The 22,043-nt window shown below is 34.3% G+C and overlaps 2 pseudogenes; both read left to right on the forward strand.

Moving 5' to 3' along the window:
- The first annotated feature begins 1,004 nt into the window (after window positions 1-1,004).
- LOC144369688 (complement component 1 Q subcomponent-binding protein, mitochondrial pseudogene) lies at window positions 1,005-1,856 on the forward strand (annotated as a pseudogene).
- An 8,407-nt stretch (window positions 1,857-10,263) lies between these two features.
- LOC144369689 (grpE protein homolog 1, mitochondrial pseudogene) lies at window positions 10,264-10,898 on the forward strand (annotated as a pseudogene).
- Window positions 10,899-22,043: the final 11,145 nt, after the last annotated feature.

The raw sequence follows: 22,043 nt of genomic DNA on the forward strand, positions 1-22,043 counted from the left end.
GTGTGTGTGTGTAATGTTTATATTTGGGTAATTGACATGTCTACCGCCTCAGACACTTATCATTTCTTTGTGTTAGGAACATTCAAAATCCTCTATTAGCTACATCAAAACACTCAGTTTATTTTGTCAACCACAGTTACCCTATTTAATTGTACTGAATAACTATTAGCAATCCTCTCCTCTATCCCCCTCCCTGACACACAAAGCAGGTGTGTTTATACTGAATTAATTAAACTAAAAAAATCACTTGCCTCTAACAGAATCTCTCAGATATCCTTGTTGTATTTATAAATTAAGTGTTGAAACAGGAATTGCTTTTTATAGTTTCTACTATCTGCTATTTTTAATTTTTATGTTTTGTGCATTGGGAACAATGTGGGTTCTGGGTTCAGAAGTGGGTTCAAAATCAGACTCATAGTGAGGCCTTAAACTCTCTAAGCTTCAGTTCCCTGTCTTTAGAATGGGGATGTCATGAGGATTAAGTAGCATACTACAACGTGCCTGGCACAATGCCTGGTACATAGCAGGTGCTGGGTAAATGATCTTATTCTTATATTAAAATAAACATGAGCTATTAATTAGTGTGATTCAATTTTAAATTTGACAGACATATAAGAAGTATGTGCAATAGCTACTCTGGAAAATCATCTTCTAGTATAATCCTACCATCTTGATCTTTGGTGGACTCTGGTATAGCTACATCAAAAAAGAAAGTTTTGGGAAGATAGCAGGTATTTTATAAAATATCATCTATGGTACAGGTTTCCATTAATGAAATCATTTCACACAGATAGATATCTAATTATACTTATGTCATTAAAAATACAAATAACCATCTAAAACTTTGTCTCTCTGGAATCCTTATAGGCAAACACCACATTAAGGAGATACGTTTTTTTTTATAGCATCTTAAGCAACAAGTAATTTATGCCTTCTTGAAAGAGGTTCAGGCCTTGTCTGGGGTTGTCCTTTGCAGCTCCCACACTTGTGCCACCAATTTTGGGATGCTTCCTCTGCTGTGCTGCCTTCCCAGAACCCCCGGTGCCGCCATAGCCTGCCTCTGTGCTGTCACGCCCGGCTCTTGCCTCTGGCAACTGCTGCAGTGGGCACCTGGGGCCGAGCATTGGGCCCTAAAGACTGCTCTTTGTGTGAGCCAGGTCGGAGCAGCAGCCAGGCCTCTTGCGGCCTTCTGGGCCCTTGGCTCTGGCTACCGCACGCTGCGCATGGAAGGAGATAAAGCTTTTGTCGAATTCCTGACAAATGAAATTAAGGAAGAAAAGAAAATCCAGAAGCATAAATCCATTCCCAAGATATCTGGAGTGAATGGGACAGAAGCTAAATCAGTGCAGAAAGTTGCTGGGGAAAAGATTACTTTCAACATCAACAATAGAATCCCAACAACATTTGATGGTGAGGAAGAGGCCTCAGAAGGGCAGAAGGTTGAAGAACAGGAGCCTAAACTGATCCACTCCCAGTTGTGTGGTTGAAATTACTGAGAGCGATAGCTAGAAAGCTCTTGTACTAGACTGTCAGTATCCAGAGGATGAGATTGGACAAGAAGAGGAAGCCTAGAATGACATCTTCTCTATTAAGGAAGTTAACTTTCAAACCACTGGCGAGTCTGAATGAAAAGACTATTTACACTCTGAACACAGATTCCTTAGACTGAGCCTTGTATGACCACCTAATGGATTTCCTTGCAGACCGAGGGGTGGACAACACTTTTGCAGATGAGGTGGTGGAACTCAGCACAGCCCTGGCACCAGGAGTACATTAATTTTCTTGAAGACCTCAAAAGTTTTGTCAAGAGCCGCTGGAGCAATCAGAGACACTTAAAGGCCTTAATATTATGGTGAGCTTTGACCAGTGAACAAAAACTACCCTTACACCAGACTGTGTGCTTTGAATTGGATGTCATCCTAACATCATGGGGGTGGGGCAGAATAAGCACATTTAAATTATTGCTATCATGCTCTCATTTACTATTCATTTGGTAGTTTTCCCGTATAAATCTATTATTTCTAGATTTTTGTATAACATAATGATGGACAATAAAATTCTTTTATCTCCAAAAAAAGAGGTTCGTATGATATTTGTAATTTCTTCATATAAAGATACCTGATAACATTTTACACTTTAGTTGGAGGACAGATCTTTCAATGCTCAAAGATTTAAAGGTTTTTCCCCCATTTTTTTCAATAAACAAGACAAGTTTATTTTATAGATGTTAATTCATTTCAGGAGTTGAAAATTCTAAGTCTGATTTTTATTTAAAATATTCTCCTAATTCTTCATAACAGAAGATGAGCCTGTGTGTGTTTTTGCAAAAATTCTTGTGGTCTAACATTCAAGTTTTGTTTGGGAGGGGTGATGAAGGACAGTAGAAAAGTTATTAATATCTTTAGAATTCAATGTTGTATGCATAATTTGAATATATCTGGAAAACAATGAAAATTATTTCTACCATCTCCAGTTTTTAATTAATTTCTTAAGGGTGGAAGGAAATACTTTGAAAGATTTAGCAGTCAAATTCAAATGACTATGCAAACAGGTGGCAAAATTTCTTCTCCACCTGCCATGCAACTTTATCTCAAGAAATGTTTCATTCAGCAAATGCTGCTGCTAACAAATAATTCTCTTTTTTCAGAGCAAAAAAAAATGGAGGGGGAAAAATTCTTTGAAGAAAACATTTCTCTTGATTTTTTAAAAAATTGTGAGTATTCTGCAACTTGTATTTGGGGTAAAAATGGGAGTTCATAACCCACTTGAATCAAAGGTATGAAAGATGATATGTCATGAGCTTTGTAATGTTTTGAACAACCAATAAAAACATAAATAAATAAATGAAGAAGCAATGAGATAATTAAAAAAAAACTGTTTTGCAAATCAAGTGCAGAATGAATTGGATCTAGGTAGCAAAAATTTAAAAAAATTGTAAGTATGAAAAATATGTATTTTATTTTCTTGGGGGATGGGTGGTGTAAAGCATGAATGAGTGAGTACACTGATTAACCCACCTGTTTTGTAGTATTGTTAAACCATTACTGGCTTTTTTGTTTTGTTTTGTTTCTCTTTTTGTATACCAAAGCACTGGTAGTAACTTTCAGATGTGATAATTATATTAACATGGGATCTTAAAACATTTGTATAATACTTTAAACACTAGCTCAAGAGACCATTTTCTTATTGAAATTATGTTATTAGAATATATTGTTAGACTTAACCTCTGTAAGGAAATGGTGGCAAGCAAAATGTTGCACTGAGAAACCAATTGGCAACTAAATACAAAAAAAGGTAAAGATATTGTTCATATACTTTTGCATTTTTACTTTTCTTTGATTCATTTATTTGGTGTGAGCTAGAAGCTAAAGTGCCAATGCATTAGTTGGCATACACAGCATCTACTAAGAAAAGTTATGTTTCTCTGTATTTTTGAAACTAATAATTTCAAAAAGCACCAAAATTTAGTTTCCCATTCCTTCCCAGTAAAATTTGACCTGATCTGCCTTTCTATATAACATGAATTGGGGTTTGCAATGATTGAACCAAAGAAAATGAAATGTACATTTTATATTTTACCGGGACAACTCCTCATTTTTTAAGTACCAAAGTACTGCATACAGTGGATTTGTGAAGATTTAGTTCTGGGCATTGGGAGATTATTTGGGCTTTGAACTCAAATACAATTTAAGAGGTGATCTTCCATTTCCTATGTGACAAGTTAATTTTCTATAGCAAATTTTAAGAACGTACCATTATTTATAGAATCTCTAACAAATTAAACTTCTACATAACTATTTTTTTAGAAAATATATTTGAACTGTATTAACAGAGCACTCTCGCTGTAGCCCATCTACCAGGACATGGATGTAGTATAAAATCATGACATTTGCCATAAAAAATAAAAATAAAAGATTTGTCTATTAGATGATTTTAAATTTTCTTTTCAAATATCCATTTTGATGAACATTCCATGTAGACAGTAGGGACTTAATATATGTCTGCACTAGGAACTTCAAAGAATGTCTTCTGCTCTGCTCTGATCATTTTATAGGTTTAGAGTCTTTGTTTTGATTTGCATATTCTGGAATACTGATGAAGTTTAACCTACCATTTTTGTTAACCATTAGTATTTCATGTTTGTGAATTGTGTGCTCATGTGATTTAAATATATTTCTCTTAGGGTGATTGTTAAACTATGGAAATTCTGAGGCAGGATTACAATGTTAGCATCATTTTGTGAACATACAACATACTTAAAATGTTTTCCTTGTTTGTCTTAAAACAACAATGCAAAGAAATGTCATATTCTGTGCATGTTCAGTTTGACCATGTTTATAATTCTTTCTGCAAAATGATACAGGGATGCTTCATCTGTAACCTAATGCTCTTCAAAAAAGTAATTGTTTTCTGTGAGCAAGCACAGTTGACTGATTCATGCCCATTTTTGTGAAAGATTACTTTTGTGTTCTGGGGGTGTTTACATTGTTTTGAAAATAGTAAGTGTCCAATGGATAGGAGTGCCTTGACAGACATATGCAGATTTAATATCATGGGAAGAAAGAGATATTTAATTTTTAGAGGACATATATTATGCTTTTCATGCCAGGCTCTGTGTAGAAAATATAGATACTAATAAAGATACTAGGTGCTTGAATATCCTATTAAACTAATTCTCAATGAATAGAAATCTTCTGATTAGAGATACTACTCACCATCAATGTATTTTTTTTTACTTTTCCAATTGATTCCGTAATTTTAAATGCTTGGCTACAAAAGTTATTGAGAAGTATAGGTGAAGATATGTATTAATATTTCTGTTATGATTATGATATCTGAAGTTTAAAATTTTATCCTTTTCATGAGATCTTCTAAGAATTTTCACATTTTAGATTCTTGAAGCACTGGAAATTTAATTTTGTTATGAGGTAGGTGCTTACATTTTCTTTTCTTCCATGTGACAGTTATTAATTTGGTCAAGTGCTATCTGGTTGCATATAAAATCCTGTGGGATTTTAATTTGAATTGCCTTAATTTCCACAAGAGTTAATGGATAATTAATTATAATATTGAGTCCCCCCATTGGTGAACTTAGGGCATGTTAACATTTAATCAGGTTTTCTTATATGTCCTTCAACAATGTTTGTAACCTTCACAACAACAAAAGTCCTGCTTGATGTTTGTTGTTGTTGTTTTTTACTTCCTGCTGTTACAATAGTATTTTCTAACTAGTTTCCACTGTGTACTGGGAAGCTATTAATTTTTGGTCTTTTGTCCTAGAAATTTGCTCTCCTTTCTTGCTACTAAAGAAAACCTTTTTGATTTTGTCTTTTTTGTTCTTATTCTTGTGCCCTTATTCCTTATCTTGTCTTATTGCAAGGATCTCCAGTACAATGTTTGACCTAACAGTCACAATTATCTTACTCTTGCTTTGATAGTACTACAACCAAAATGTCACTATTCATGTGATATTTTCCATATGATTTTTTCTAAATATATTTCATAAGGTTAGAATGATATCCTTCTATTTCTTGTTTACCAAGATTTTATTTTTTAAATTAAATTTAGTGTCTATTATATCATATGCTTTTTCCAAATATCTTCTGAAATGATAACACATTTCTATTTTCTCCTTCAGTCGTGTAATGTAGTTAATTATATTGATAATTAACTTCTGATAGTTAACCAGTCTTTTATACCAGCACTAAATCTTTCCAGGTCATATATTTTTGTTTTGTTTCAAACAGATGGTTAAAAATTACAGTGCATTTAACAAAGATGATGGGAATTGATGCGTTTTAAAGAAATAAAATCATTTTCTCAGACTTAGAACTTAATTTTTTGATTACTGTAATTAGACATTATTATGAACTTACACTATTTCATCTGTCACTTGAAATGTGAAGCAGTTTTTTAAGTGGGTATAATTTAATGAAAAATATATATTATAATTTTGGTTTCTATTTTTCATTTTTTAAAATACTTGGCTTTAATATTATTTGATTAAGCTCTCTTAATATGAGAGATCATGTGTATATGAGATACCTATGGGATTTAGATGATTTGTTTTCATTTCATCATGTATCTTATTTCCTAAAACAGCATTTATATAATCAGAGTCTCAAGCTCAGTACCCAAGTTAACTTTGCCTGCACATATAATGTAGGCTTACCTCTTTTATGAAAGCATATCAGTAACTTCTCTGTCTTCCCATGGTTTTTCAATCAAGTGGCACAGAACTTTGTGTTGACTGCTTAAAAACAATTTTTCAGAAAGTTGTATTACTTTTAATGCAAATCCCTGTTATTAAATGTCAAACATTAAGTCCATAAATTTATACAAAAGATGCTTTCTTCACACATTCTATAGGGTTTCTACTTTCTTTCCATTAAAATGAATGAAACATAACTCGATTTACAAAAGGATTAAAACATGATTAAGTTTCAGGAGTGATGTCATGTGAAATGCCTAGATGGGAAATAATAGATAATTTATTTTTCCTTTGTCTAAATATCAGAAATGTTTTAAATTAAGTTACTTTATGGCAATTATTATCAGTTTAATTCACCTGACTATGATTAGAATGGATAGGTAAAAAGATGCCTGGAGCAACAGCTGATTTTAACTTTCATTCTTGCAGTTAGATTCCTGGGGATGGGTATGTTTAGTCATTAGTTAAGTAAGGACAACCACATTTTGTCCAGAAATGGAAATTATTCATATATTAAAGGAAATTAGAAAAAAATGTGTGCAGTCTGCAAAAAATAAGATATCATGGGATAAATTATCCATATTCTAATTTTGGGGGGTTGGTAATAAGTGAATTCTGAATTAATCTAAAATGTATTTTCTGTGAGTATCTCTTTTATTGAATATTTATTAATTTTAATTAATATTAAAATGTTATTCAAAATTGAAACAATTGTAAGAAGTTTTATGAATGAATGAATTTTATTCTATACATTTTAATCTAGGAATAAGTAGATGATTTTTGTGTACTTAATATAGAGATAAATGTGTAATTCAGACAGTAATTCCATGCTCAATAAAGTAAGAATCTGTAGTTTGCATTCTTATATTTGTCCAATCTCATACTGTTTAAGATAGATCAGAACAAATTTATCTTTAACATTTGAAAAGAGAAAGAAGCATATTACATGTCACAAGTCTAGACCTGAACTGTGCAATGGAAATTTCCATAGTGAATAAAATCTTCTATAACTGCATTGTCTAATATCATACCCAGAAACAATATAAGGATATTGAGCATTAGAAATGTAGCTAGTACCATAGAGAACTATATTTTGAATTTTATTTAATTTTAATTAATTTTGTCTTGCATACATATATTCACACGTGGCCAGTGTCTACCATATTAGACAGTGCTGGTCTAGAATCAGGTTCTCCAACCTTGTCATCATAGCCATAATCCACTACTACAACATCAACATAACTCTTGTTTTTATAAAATATGCATACCAAATTTGAAGTTCATACCTCTTATTAAAATCTATTTGGCTAATATTTCACATGTGGATCAAGTTACATTTTAAATAACATACTGACATAAACTAGAAAATTTCTGAACAAAGCAAATGCTGAAAAATTTTATTGTGTGTAGGGAAAACTGATAAAGGCCAATACAATTGACCAGTACATTTCTACCAGTTTCCATGCCAACAGAACTTTGATTTTTGGGATATTTGATGATAACTGACACAATGGAATAAATATGAAATACACATCCTAAGACCTTTTTTATTCTCTATTAATGTTAAAAAATCTCAAACTAAGATTACTTGTTAATAACTTTCTTTAAATAAAAATTTTTCTAAGACTCTGATATGGAACTAAGAGGGCTATAAAAATAAATTTATATTTGAAATATTAGATATAAAATATTAGATCTGTTACTGAGGTCCATACATTCAAAGAGAATTAAACTACCCCTTAAGATTATCCAATGATGTCACAGTAACATTTTAAAAGCCAGAAATAATCAGAAACCACATTTTTACATGGTGAATGACTACTATTATAAAATATTTTTTTAACTACTTTATTTCTAAGTATTGAAATTTTGAATTAAAAATTGATAAAGAATTGTTGCATATACTCTGAGGGAACAAAATTTTAAAATAATTTTCCAGGCCTTAAACTCAAAAGCTAGATTCCAAGTTTTAGTTTTTCAGAAAAATGTTTCTATACATTATTTATTCCAGAAAAGGATACAATATATAACTATATATTTTATTTTCTTTAATATTTTTTCAGCAAATTCATTTCAGACATTAATTGTTGTGTAGGTTTTTTCTAAAAGGTATTAATGTTCTTAACATATAAATATACATGTACATATATGCATACATGTATACACTTTTAGAATTAAAACCAACATAGAATTATTTTATTAATACTGCTTGAATAACCTCATTTAGTCATTTTGTGCATGTAGACATATATGAAAGATAAAATATATTTAAAAATAAAATATGATTTCAAAAATTTAAAATGTGAATCTCACACACATAAAAAATGAAAATATGTGCTGAGGATGTGGCTTAGTGGTAGAATGCTTGCCTAGCACATGCAAGGCCCTGGGCTCAATCCTCAGCATCACATAAAAATAAATAAATAAAATAAAGGTATTGTGTCCAAATACAACTAAAAAATAAATATTAAAAAATTGAAAATATGTCAAAGACTTTTAGTTATTAAAATGAACACTGGCAAAATGATACAATGGTGTGAGAACTTTATAAACAGTAGTTTTATCATCCATCTCAAAAAGATGCTGAATTAAGTTGTACGTTAGAGACAAATTTGATTAATATAATATAGAGCAATAAAACAATCTTTTTTCAGAGAGAAAAATATGCACCTTTAGTGAAAAAAAAATATAACTTAATATGTTCCCAGAATTAGGTCCTAATCAAACAGTAAATACTAAGTGTGACAGAAATACATCCCTAACAGAACTGAATTTTTGAATGTGTCTGTCAAACAATGCTCAGTAAGACATTTAAAGTTGTATGTCCATGTACATATGTACAACTATAATGCACCAATTAAAAAATGAGGAAAAAATACAATAACAACAGACATATGGCCTTTATCTTATTTTCAGGCTTTTGATAATTTCTTAACAGAAAGGAAGTATTAGATCTTAGAATTTTTTCATCAGGATAATACTTCTTTTTTTTCAATCCAAAACTCTAAACAAAAAAAAAATCTATATAATTTCTTCATAAGCTCTTGAGAGATAAATAATTTAATTTTGCAATTTATGCATCACATTTTACCAACACTGATAACCTTAGAAAACAGAATTTTGTGCATTTTAATGTGGTGACAAAGACTTTAAGTATCATTGTAATTTTTGATCAAACTAGAGTGGAGTCAGCATGCAGGCAATGCAGAATGAAAGCCTTCTTGTTTTCTCTTATTAGTACAGCTACCATTTCAGAGACCATTCTGCTGCCATCTGTCAGACTAAGGCTCTTTTTAGGCTACAAAGATTCTTTGGTTAAGTTATATGGGCTGGTGGTGAGGTGGGGTGTGGTGAAAATCTAAAACTGGAAAGGGGACTATATTAGAAGAAATCCCTCTTTCTTCCTGCCTCCCTCCTTCCCACCCTATTTTTTTCCTCCCTTCCTGCCTTTATCAATTCCTTCCCTTTCTTTGTTCTTTATTTCTAGGTTAAGGAAGCTTATTTCTCCTTTCTGTGCAGGCTCCCACTAATAGCTCCTAGATAGGTGGGATAGGGGAGTGTCACTTAACAAGATGCACAGATCACAATAAACAAGTGAGCAAACAGATAAAAAAAAACATGGTGGGTGCTTCTCCCAGAAGAAGGTTTGTATAATCTGTTTTTTTTTTTTTTTTTTTTTTTAAGGGAAGTTGAAGCAACAGAAAACTCACAGGCAGAAATTTTTCCTGTGTTGGTGTGATAGATACAAAATTCTTTCCAAGAGTCTTATAGAGATATAATGCAATTTAAAGCAAAGGGCAGTGGGGAGGGGAAGTAGGTAGAGTAGCATGGATATCTGAATTTTAGTTATTGACACATTATAAACGTGCAATAGCAAAAGTGCTGAGGCAAGAATAAACAGAAATCTATATTATGGAAAAGAATTTAGCATAAGTGGTGTTTTGAAAAAATATACTAATATTTTAAGATTTGTGATTGTATTTTTGTTTCCTTCTTTTGATTGTTTATCTTTTCTGTATTTTTAAGAATAAATCTGGCCGGTATGTGCATGATGGAGGCCACAGCGGCAGTCATGGTGGCTCGGTGTGTGAGGCTGGTGCAGCACAATATCCCAGCTTTGGCATTGTCTCTGAGGCCCTCTCCTTGGTTGTTGTGCACAGCTACAAAACAAAAGAACAATGCCCACAGCCTGGAAGAGAATGTGGGTCACAATGAGCAGAAGACAGAGCATCCTTGGAAGAGAAGGTCAAGTTGGAATAGCAGCTGACACTATGGAAAAATACAAAAGAGCTTTGGCAGATACTGAGAACTTTAGACAGAGGAGCCAAAAACTGGTGGAAGAGGCAAAATTATATGGCATCCAGGGCTTCTGCAAAGACTTGCTGGAGGTTGTGGACATTCTGGAGAAAGGAACGCAGAGTGTTCCAAAGAGATTACAGATGAAAACCCTCACCTGAAAAGCCTTATATAAGGGGCTGGTACTGACCGAGGTGCAGATCCAAAAGGTGTTCACAAAGCACGGCTTGCTCAAGCTGAACCCCCTTGGAGCCAAGTTTGACTCTTATGAACATGAGGCACTGTTCCACACACCAGTAGACGGCGAGGAGACAGCACGATGGTGCTGGTTAGCAAGGTGGAGTACAAGCTGCATGGGCGCATCCTCAGGCCTGTCCTGGTGGGGTGGTGAAGGAAGCATAACTGCCTACCTCAGGGTCTTTGGCTTTTAAGTCACTTGCTGTAACTCTTGAAAGGCGGTCTGTCTTTTCCTAATTTTTGCTATATCCAGGCATTTAAACCATAAAATGGTAAAGCAAATGTAAAATCCAATCAAAGAAAGACACATCTCTGAAGATCACCTGGTGACAAAATTCAAGATATGACACATACTGAGAAGCTTAATTTAGCAGGATAATTGTGAATAACTTCCAGGAAATAGTTTGAAAAAGAATAAACATATAATAATTATTCTGTATAAAATGATCTGCTATTTAATCTGAGATTTAGGAATGCCAAGCATATGAATTTGTTCCTTCAGTCCTTCTTTGAAATGTTTCTATAACATACAAAACAGTGAGGGAAATAGGCCATGGTACTCTCATGTTTATCTGAAGCAAAATTAAGAAAATCTGTTAGAATTGCTTTTCATTATTGAGTATGTTTTCAGAATCCTCTATTTTCTGTGTCCAGATCTATACAGTAAAATAGCTTTATCAATGGCATTTTATATACCAAAAGGACTTGGAACACAGGCAGGTGTTCCAAAGAAGAACAAAGGTAATGTTAATGAGAGATACTGAAATAAAGATAAAATCTTTGAATATTTGAGAAAACAAAATAGGATGAACTGGTACTTGCTGAGAGAAGTAGGGTAAACATGACATAATAGTATTCAGAAAGCCTTCCTGGACTGCAGCAACACTGAAAGCAGTGCACAGCAAGGCCCCTGGACATTCCGTCAGGTGTCAGACTGGCCCAAGGGTGAGCTTCATTTAGAATTTAATTGCAAGAATTTTTTCTCAGGTCATTGAATGTGTACCTTGAGTCCATCTTTTACTTACCCATCTTATGGGGGAAACATCTATTTCAAAGTTGATCATTCATTTTCTGAGGGAAGATTCTCACAGTCTCTCTTGGACAATGGCAGACAGCACTTGTTAAAGTTTACTTTCCAAGAAAAAATAGTGATTCAACAAAATTAGCAATTCTTTAAATTAGAATGAAACTTTACTATGTTCTCTCATGTCAATATTAGGAATCATTGCAATAAAATTCACAATTCAGATGTTTAAGCTTAAAGCAAAAAATAAAATAGAAATACACTCTTTCTGAAGATACATCCTGACCTAAATTTGGTTATTTTCAAAACATCATTAGCCTAAAATTAGCACATGTGTAATTTCCAAATGCAAAGATATGCAAATAACCTTGTGTATTTTAGCTTCTAGGATTGAGACACAAATCTCTCTGTGGTTTTATTAGTAATAATTTATATAAATTTAACAAAATCACTCTGCACAATTTTTGACAGTCATAGAAATTAAAATTTTAGAGTTAGTTTTTTAGAATGTACAAATGCAATCTTCTTATGAGTAAACAGAGCTGTGGTCATCCAAGGTGGGTGCCTGAGTTATCCCATACTGTAGTTACTTATTTACCTTCACCTGGATTCACAAAAATGCAATTTAATCTACCATGAAAATTATATTCTATTGAAACAGCACTATAATCTGAAAAAATATGGTTAACTTGATCCAAGTTAAGGCAAAGGGCAAAAAGGAATGGAGCTTTGCATAGTTCAATCTGCAAGCTGTTGGGGATTCTTTCATTTGGCTTTCCTCCCTTCATGCCACAAGCAGTGAGCTCTATATGTAAAGAAACCATAGTTATCATTTTAACTCATTTGAGATAAAGATAATTTTTTTCCCAAGAAAGATAGAGTAGCCCCTGTATGTTATGGATTGATCAATAATATAGGAGCAAACTGCGTTTCTGCAGAGTTATACAAGTCCAGGCATTAATAATGACAATGATTTAAAACAAACTGAGCTATTGGGAAAAGGCAAACATTTAAGAGTCTAGGCTAGATTTGTAACTCAATATTTATTAATTACATGTTGGCTGAAGTTGGGTTCCCTAGAAACTCGAGACCCAAGTAGTACTAGATGTGCTAGTGTCTTATTTGGAGATCAATCCCAGGTGCACCAGTGGAGAAGTCAATATATGATACAATTAATGAGCAGGTTACTATTGTGGGCAAGGGGGTCTCTGGATACTTCATGAACTACCTGGCTTACATGGATAGTTCATGTCTATCTGAAATACTGAAATTTCAATATCACACTCATTTTCAGTACAGTAAGACACTCATCTTATAGGGCCTTCACTTATAGGGACACCCAGGGAATGAAGGATTCCCTTTTCTCATCTCCTACTCATACTCACCGAAAGGAATGGCAAGTGAAATCATTAATGCAATTTCAACTATGTTTCCCTCTCTTTTTGTGCCAAATACATATATAGAGAATTTAGACAAGTTATATTTAGAATGCATAGTCTAATAAAGCTCAAAACTCTCAAGGGAAATGTGCATGCAAGATATTCTTTATGTGATACACCTACCATTCAGTGTTCTCTGTCATGGGGAAAGTGACACTCTCCAGTACATGGAGCTGCAGTGTAAAAAAAAACTAGCTTACTTAGCTCAGGACACACATATAGACCACTTCTGCCCATGAGAAGGCTGCTGCAAGGTGCTCCTGGTGAGAGCTGTTGCTTGAGCTGTAGTCTCCCATGGGAAGCACTTGTATGTAGCCTCTCACCATCTTTTTCCCTCTTTCCTTTTATAGCTAAAAGTGGGACAGAAACAAGACCTACTGGCTGAGTGAGGAAGCTAGAGCAGAATGTAAGCTATGGGAACAGCCCCCTTGAACTTATTGAAGGTCATGGCTCATTTCTCAGATCAGTATCTGCACAGGCCACCAAGCAAACAGTCCTCTCAGTTGCTCAAACAGTTCAGACAGAACAAGAGTCCAAGCTCCTTCCAGATAAAGGAACAAGTTCCCTTTGCTGTCCAGAGTGAAGAATCACTCATACCTAAATACACCACCAAATAAACACTTATCTTTGTGTCCATCTGGATCATTCTGGAATGTTCTACTGAATCAAAAATCTACCAGTCAACCCTACATATAAAAACAGGACTCTTTACAAACAAAATAGTGTTTTAAAAACAGAAACAAAGCACTATTTAACATCTCTGAATGCCTGCTAAGACCATGTATTCACATTCCATAAAAATTAATATAGCTAATCTCTATTGACAAGAAATTTCTTAAGAGAAAAGCAAGTTTCATTCTTATAAGTGGGGGATGACCTAAAAATCTCATTAACACATTTTATGGAAATAAGAGTAACCAAAACAAATACAAATAAACAATGCATTATTGTTAATACTCTCTCTTAAGGTCATGAGAAGAACAAACTTTATTCAAAAACTTAATTGGGCACCTAGTGAAGTTATTGCTGCTCTACAGGCACTGTGGAAGATAGAAACAAAGGTAAATTGAACAGTTTCTATCGTACTTCAACCCTCCCCCTTTAAGAAGCTTAAAGTCTACAAGAGCCTTAAGCCAGCATCTTACCATAAGGAAACCCATAGGAAGAACACAAACACTTGTCAGCAAAATAAATGAAGAAGTCTTAACAGGTTAATGACAAGAAGTTCATCAAATGTTCCTGTGAGGAGAAGTGTAACTGATCAATCATATATTTATCCAAATATATACAATGGCTTTAAGTAATTGCTTTTACTTGTTGAGAAAGAAAACACAAGACAATAATAGAGGAGCAGGAGAGATTTTGCTATTACAAGCACATAAAGGTATGATTGAGAATGGTTTGACTACTCACTGTTTTTCTTTTACGTCAGAATTTCATAGGAATTCATCTCATATTTCTCAAAGGTTTGCCACACCTTTTCAATTGTGTCTTTATGAGTCAGCTCTCCATACATAAACCTGCAAATCAACTTAAGAGCTCAAGTTAGCAAATCAACAGGTATTTATTATTCTATAAGCACATGTTAAATATCTGTTCTGTTCCCAAACTATATGCTAGGCATTGTGATGTGCACACATATGTGAAAATGTTTGTTGGATCAAAAAGTCTTAGGGAAAATAGCAAGAAAGAAGGAAAGAGAAAATTCAAAGCAGAAGATGAGCATGTGAGCTTTAACCAAGAGTCATGTTAATTCAATAAAATAACAGCCCAATATGACTGAAGGTAGGCTTGGAAAGGGAAATCTGCTATAGATAATACAGAAAAGCAAGCAGAGGACAGATTAAGGAGGAGACTATGGCAATAGAAGCCATGCGAGGCAATTCTAAGTTTATCCTGATAGCAACTGGAGGACATGGAAGGTTTTAATCAAAGGAGAAACCTAATCATATTTCGTTTTAGAAATGTAAATCTGGAAGAATTCTGATAAAAATGGCCAAGTAAATATGGACTAAGATATTCCCTCTTCTAATTCCTAATAAACAAAAAATTAAAAGAGGAGCAGGGACACAAAAAAATATTCACCAACTAAACAAGAAAGTGGGTGCAATTGGATGCTGTAAACATTAAGATACAGCTAAGAAAAGAAACAAGATTCAGTCACTGTCTGTGCAGCAACTTTTCCTGATCCTGCCCCACCAAACAGAAAAGAAAAACAGCATTGGGTTAAAAATAATGTTGACAGCATAAAATCCTACATGTTATTAATAATATATCTCCCTGCTGCTCATATGTAGAGACAAGTAGCCTAAGGGGGTAAATACAGAATATGAAATGAGAGAGAGAGAGAGAGAGAGAGAGAGAGAGAGAGAGAGAGAGAGAGAGAGAGAATGAGCTAGAGAAAACCTTGGGATAGAGCTTTACTGACTAACCCTAGTTCTTAGGCAGAACAATTGCCAGGACTGACCATTTTTTCTGGTCCTACACTAAATATGGTCTGAATACCAGAACTTATCCATGCTGGAACAAAATAGTCCCTCAACTGAGTAGAATGAACCTTTCCACTGGACACTAACAGAATGCAAGAGGAGGGGCCATCTCTCAAGGGAGCTGGAAGCCCAGCTTCCAGATGAAGGATGATCAAGGTTTCTAATAAGCATTTTCCCTTCCCACCCCAGGTCTCAGGCAACAACGATAAGGAAGGACAGCTCTGGTCAATCCTCCATGTCTTAAGTAATGCAGAAATGGTGATATGGGTTCCCAAAATATACATGTCCCAAAGAAACTCAGAGATTATCTGATCTAAAACTAAACAGCCAAGTCAAGCACTATACTTAGCTTGACACTGGAACGACTTTAGACTTACTATAGGCTTCTGAATTCTGGCACCCTAGCTGCTGATTCTATGAATTCTGTGTCATTTTATGAATACTTTTTTTTTTTTAAATTTTACTCTCCAGCGCATTGAGGGACAAGATTATCTGTGGTTGTCTTTGGGCATTACCTCATGTAGCTCTCTGTTTTTAAGTTGTTCTTTTTACTTATGTACTACAAAAACAGAATATTGACTTTGTTAAACTATCTTTTAACAGAAAAATAGATCAACAATAAATTAGCCCTACCTGAAAACAAGGGAATTTCTCTTTACTTTTCTCTGAGTTAATTTTCTAGATATGTGGCCATCATTTAAGTGAAGCGATGGTACATTTGATAGCAATTTTCTTCCCAAGTTAACATAAATTGCTGCAAAATTGAGTCTTCATATAGAAGAAGTGCCGTAATTACCTCCAGTTTTCACTGGTCTTGGTTACTCTTTCAAGTAGAGCAGATGTAAATTTCCTTAACCTGAACATTATATTACAAATATCTACAAGGCAGGAAATAAGCCAAAGAAGTTCCTGAGCTATCAGGAACATAGCTAGTACAAAGGTTTTTTTATTCTTATAGTAGGGGTCATTCAGGTAATTAAATAAGTTGTTTTGAATTGTGCATAAAAGTTTGCTAGATTAGCAAAATATTCTATCTGATTTTTTAAAGTACTTATACTCAATAAGAAGGAAGAAATATAAGAAAAGGCTGTTCAATTTATACCAAAAAATGAAGCTAATCTTCTCGATTTATTGATTTGTACATATGAAGTACAGATGCAGATATAGATGCAGATATATAAATGTATAGATATTTAAGAGGAAACCAGCACAGAAAGAATATAACAGCATTCTATTGCAGTTAGAGTCATAGTTTCTAAACCTCTGAGAAGTGGGGAGAAAATCTTAAATTTTCCATTGCTCAGTCTTCACAGTATAAAATTTTAGAAAATTAAAATACTTCCAAACATTTCTTGTTTTTCACCAAACTTTTTATTTGTCTGATTTAATACATGAAAATGTAACTTCTGAGAACAGACAAATATGTCTCAACAGACAAGCTTCTCCACTCTTCATAGATGAGTTTATTTCTTAATTTGGCAGGTGTGGTAAATGATTCCACTTTATACAAACAGTGCTAAAGAGAAAAGGCTGAAAAAGGAGAAAAAGAGGAGCTTGACGCTATGCTGTACCAAGACCTTGGCAGGGCACAGCAGAGGAATGTCTGGCAGGATCCAGGCTACATGCCCAGCTCACCACCTTGAAGATGCTTTGAAAGGATTTTCCCAATGCCAAGGCCCAAGGGGAGTCCTCAAATACATAATATTTGCTATTAGCACAATTTGCTAAGAGAACAGAAAGAGAGCTCTAACAAAGCCACAAAATATTAGTTCTCTTCTCTTTTTCTGAAATAAAAAATTTTAGCTGAGAAAAAAAAACTCTTTAAAAAAGGCTCTTGTCTCCAACATTATAAATTACTCTTCTCTAAAATGTTCATAAATCTTAAAATTAATCCAATCATCTAAATTTTCTTTTCATTTTCATTTACTTTTATTTGATGTTTTTCAAACTTATTCCATACAAAACTTCATAAGCTTCTGAGTTCACATTTTTTTATAGATAAAGTTTTCCCAAGCTTTTCTAAGTTTCTCCCCATCTTAGTGACTACAAATATGTAGTTGTAGCCACCATGCCCCACATAGGCTTTGATTTTCTCAGCACATTCATGAATGAGAGAACATATTACAATAAAAATTCTTCAATAAAAATGGAATGAGGGGAGCTCCTTTTGTGAGTGGGTGGAGGTGAGTCCTTGCTCAGAGCAAGCCCTGGGCTGTCAGTGCTCCAACCCTCCTGGTCTGCTTTCGCTGCCCAGAGCGCCCCTGTGCTCTTCTCCTGGCTCTCTCCCAGCTGTAGCATGTCCACCACTGTGGCCCTGTAGCGCTGTTGCTTGCTGCCTGGCCTCTTTGTCTTGGCTACTCTTGTTCGCGTCCCTGGGCTTTTCATGGACTCTCTGTCTGCTGTTGGCTTCTCTGCTGTTGCTGCTATGGTGGCCTTGCACTTTCCCCTGTGCCTCTCCTAGAACTTGTAGCTCCCGCACCTTAGGCCATGTGGTTTCAATCAGAGCAGTGCTTCAGTAGGCTGTCAAAAGACAGCATCTCCAGTCTGAGTGTGTGTAATGAGATGGAGGCAGGAGTGGTGAAGTGAGAGCGCTGGATCTGAGTTGACGCTCTTCTGTGGCCTAGGACAGTCACTGAAAGACAGAATTCTCTCCTGCACAGCCAGAGAGGACTGGCGGGCTGTAGTGCCCCACTGCATGTAAATTCTCCCTTGGTTGACTCCTCACCACACTGAAAACTTTAGGGAAAATCCTTTTGTTTAACAGCAGAGGCTTCAGAGTGTAATCTATACTGGGGCCTAGAAATCATTTTAACTGGCGACTGATATGTCTCAAGGTGAACTCGGCCGTCCAAGGCACTGCCACTTATAGTGGGAGCTCAGCTGATCCACCCGGAAAAGATAGGTGAGGTAGAAGATAGCACCATGCAGATTCATCAACTTGTGAATTCTATGTGGAAACTCTGCCCAAAATAAGCTTTCTGAAGGTAAGGAAGAAAAGGAAGAAAATAATGGAAAGAAGGATTGTGTGGCATAGGTAGTAAATATCTGTCCTTGTTCACAGTTTGGACCACCTCAGAAGAGACAATTCTTTTATTTTTCATTAAGAACTTTTTGTTTTGGGGTTGGGGTTATACTTTAGTGGTATAGCACTTGCCTATCATGTGTGAGGCACTGGGTTCAATCCTCAGCACCACCTTAAAAATAATGAAGGTATTGTGTCCATCTTCAAATAAAAAATAATAATTTTTTTTTGGTTTTTGTTGTATATGTTGATTCATTCATGTTACACATATATAAAGATATTTTGTTATCATTTTTCTCTTTTTATTACCTTTTACTATTTTGTTTTGTTTTATGAGTGTTTTTTATTTTTTTGTTTTTGGTTAATTTTCTTAGCTTCTCCCTCTAATAGTTAAATTCTCTTGTTCTCTATCAGCCTGTCAATCTGCTTTGTTGTATTTTTAAATTTTGTTATTTTCTCCCTTCATTATGTCCTTCACTTTCTTCTACCTCTCTTCTACTTTATATTTTTCACCTTTGGAATATTTTAACCATTCTTTTGACTTCCTTTCTCATTTTCTTCCTTGTTAATGAACTGTATTTTTGCCATCTTTTAAAACTAGTTTATATAATTCTTGCTCCCACGATTCATGTTTTTGAAGTTATTAGTACTGTGGATGTTGTAGCTGACATTCAGTGTTTACTTTAATTCTAAATCTAGTTCACTGCTTCTTATGTTGCTGTTTTAATTTCTGATTATTAGTATTGTAGATATCATAATTAACACCTGGTATTTACTTGAATATTGTAGATTCTTCCCTGTTATTGTTGCTGTTCTTCATTTACCCTTTTCCATAGTGGCTGGGCACCAAATGTGACACTATAAATTGTTGGGGAATATGCTCTGCCCCTGAGTTACACCCCCAATCCAGGTAAGAGATTGTGTACCTAATTCCACACATAACAACTATTCTTAACCTTCAGCAATAATTTAAATAATATTGGGGACCTCAAACTGGCAACCATGGCCTAAGTAGAAGTTGGAGAGAATGCTCAACTTACCCATGGACATATGCTCCTACAGCAACAGCAGAGAGAAATAACACAATGACCTCAACATAGGTTACTCTTATACACTCTTAGAATGTACAGAGTTGCCATATCTAGAAGATCAATCATGGGTGGTATGTATATACAGTGATATAGGCAACACAACTGTTGATCTACTAGAAAGATCCTGTGAAATCCACAGAGAAAGTGGAATCCTCAAGCTCTGATATACTACAAAACTTGGAATGATCACTTTGATCACTAATCACAACCAAAAATATTAGTATATTAAATATACTACAAAAAACACTGGGAAATATATTCAACAATTCACAACAACGTGATATACCAGAACACTTTGCCAAGAGAAGGCTGTTCCCTAAGAATAACCTCACATAAAAGTGAAAAAGAGGAGGCTGGAGTTGTGACTCAGTATTAGAGGACTTGCCTAGCATGTGTGAGGTCCTGGGTTTGATTCTCAGCACCAATATAAAGTGAAGGTACATCTACAGCTAAAAAAAAATTAAATTAGAGAAGAAACCCATCTCAATAGATATGCAAATCTCAACATAAGAATATAAGTGATACAAAAAATTAATGTAGTAAGACACCTCTTAAGGTGTGTAATTCATCAACAACAGACTTCAAAAATATCCAAATACTGGATACAAAATTTTTTTAAATGATCATTTAAAAATTATAGGATTCTCATATGATAAAAAATAAATAAATTAAGAAAGTCAGTACATGATATAAATGCTAAATTCAATGAAGAGATAGAGATATTGAAAAATAACTACACAGAACTCTTGGAAATGATCATCAAATCAAAAATCAAATTGTATATGTTTTCAATACATTAGATTGAGTAGAGGACAGAATTTTAGAGATTGAAGATAAGGTGGACATCCTTGAACATTATTAAAGACATTCTTGACAGTATTAAAGAAAAAAAGTAAGAAACTACAAATCTAATAAGAACTGAGGAAACATTAAGAGACCAAACTTAATGCTCACAGACATTAAAGAAGGATCAGGGATATAGGATCATGGCAGTGATGTAATGGCAGAAAAATTCCTGCAGACTTAGGAATAAGATGAACATCCTGACACTGGAAGCATTTAGAACCTCAAATAGCCCAGACCAGAAAAAAAAAAAAAACACTTCTTCACATCCTATCATAATTACAAAGCCAAAATTTCAGTTCAAAAAAATAATTTTAAAAGCTACTAAAATTTTAAAAGCCAGGTCACATTTAAAGAAAAATCAATCAGATTAACATCCAATTTCTTGACAGAAACCCTAATGTCCAAGAGGGCTTGGAACAATGTATTTCAAATCCTGAAAGAAAATAACAGCCAACCAAGATCATTCTATCGAATAAACCATCAGAATTGTACTATCAGAATCAAAGAAAAAATAAAAACCTATCGAGATGAGCATAAAGGAAAGAAATTCATTATTACTATTCCAGCATTGCAGCAAACACTCAGAAGAATTCTACACATAGAAGAAGATTATAAACCACCAAGAGATCTTAAAAAAATGAATTAGATTGCAACTGAGGGTGAACATATGCCAATCAGGATAGAAGCAAACATTAAATGTAAAAAAATAAAAATAGATGAGAAGTAACACATTCCTCTCTAATGACACTGAATATAAATGGTCTCATTTTTCCAAATAATAAACATAGATCATAACACTGGACAAAAAATAAGACCCAATTATTGTTGCCTGAAAGAAATATATCTACGGTCAAAGATATTCACAGGCTAAAAGAATTAAAAAATGACATTTCATGTAAATGAAACTTGAAAGCATGCAGGGATACCTATTAATAACCAACAATGCAGATTCAAGCAAAATTAGAGGAGAAGTACAGATCACCATATCTTGGTAAGGGGAATAATCCAAAAAGAAAATATAAAGATAGTAAACATTTATGCCCCAAACATTGGTACACCTGATTACATAAAACACAATGCAACATAAAGGTTCATATAGGGACCAATATAATAATAGCAAGTGACTGCAATATACCTCGGAGAGATCATCCACACACAAAATCAACCAAGATACTACAGAGTTAAATCAAACTGTAAATCAAATGGATTTAACAGGTATTACAGAGTATTTCATCCAACACAGCTGAATCCCCTTTTTTCAGTTTTCTCCCCTGGCCCTACTCCCTGTGAGCTCTGCTCCCCCTAGCCCTGCTTTGCTGAGCCTTGCTTCCCCTGGTTCTCCTCTCCCTGGGCCTTGCTCCCCCTGGCCCTGTTCACCTGGGTCCTAC

This window comes from Ictidomys tridecemlineatus, chromosome 13 (assembly GCF_052094955.1).
Source record: "Ictidomys tridecemlineatus isolate mIctTri1 chromosome 13, mIctTri1.hap1, whole genome shotgun sequence".
NCBI classification, from domain to species: domain Eukaryota; kingdom Metazoa; phylum Chordata; class Mammalia; order Rodentia; family Sciuridae; genus Ictidomys; species Ictidomys tridecemlineatus.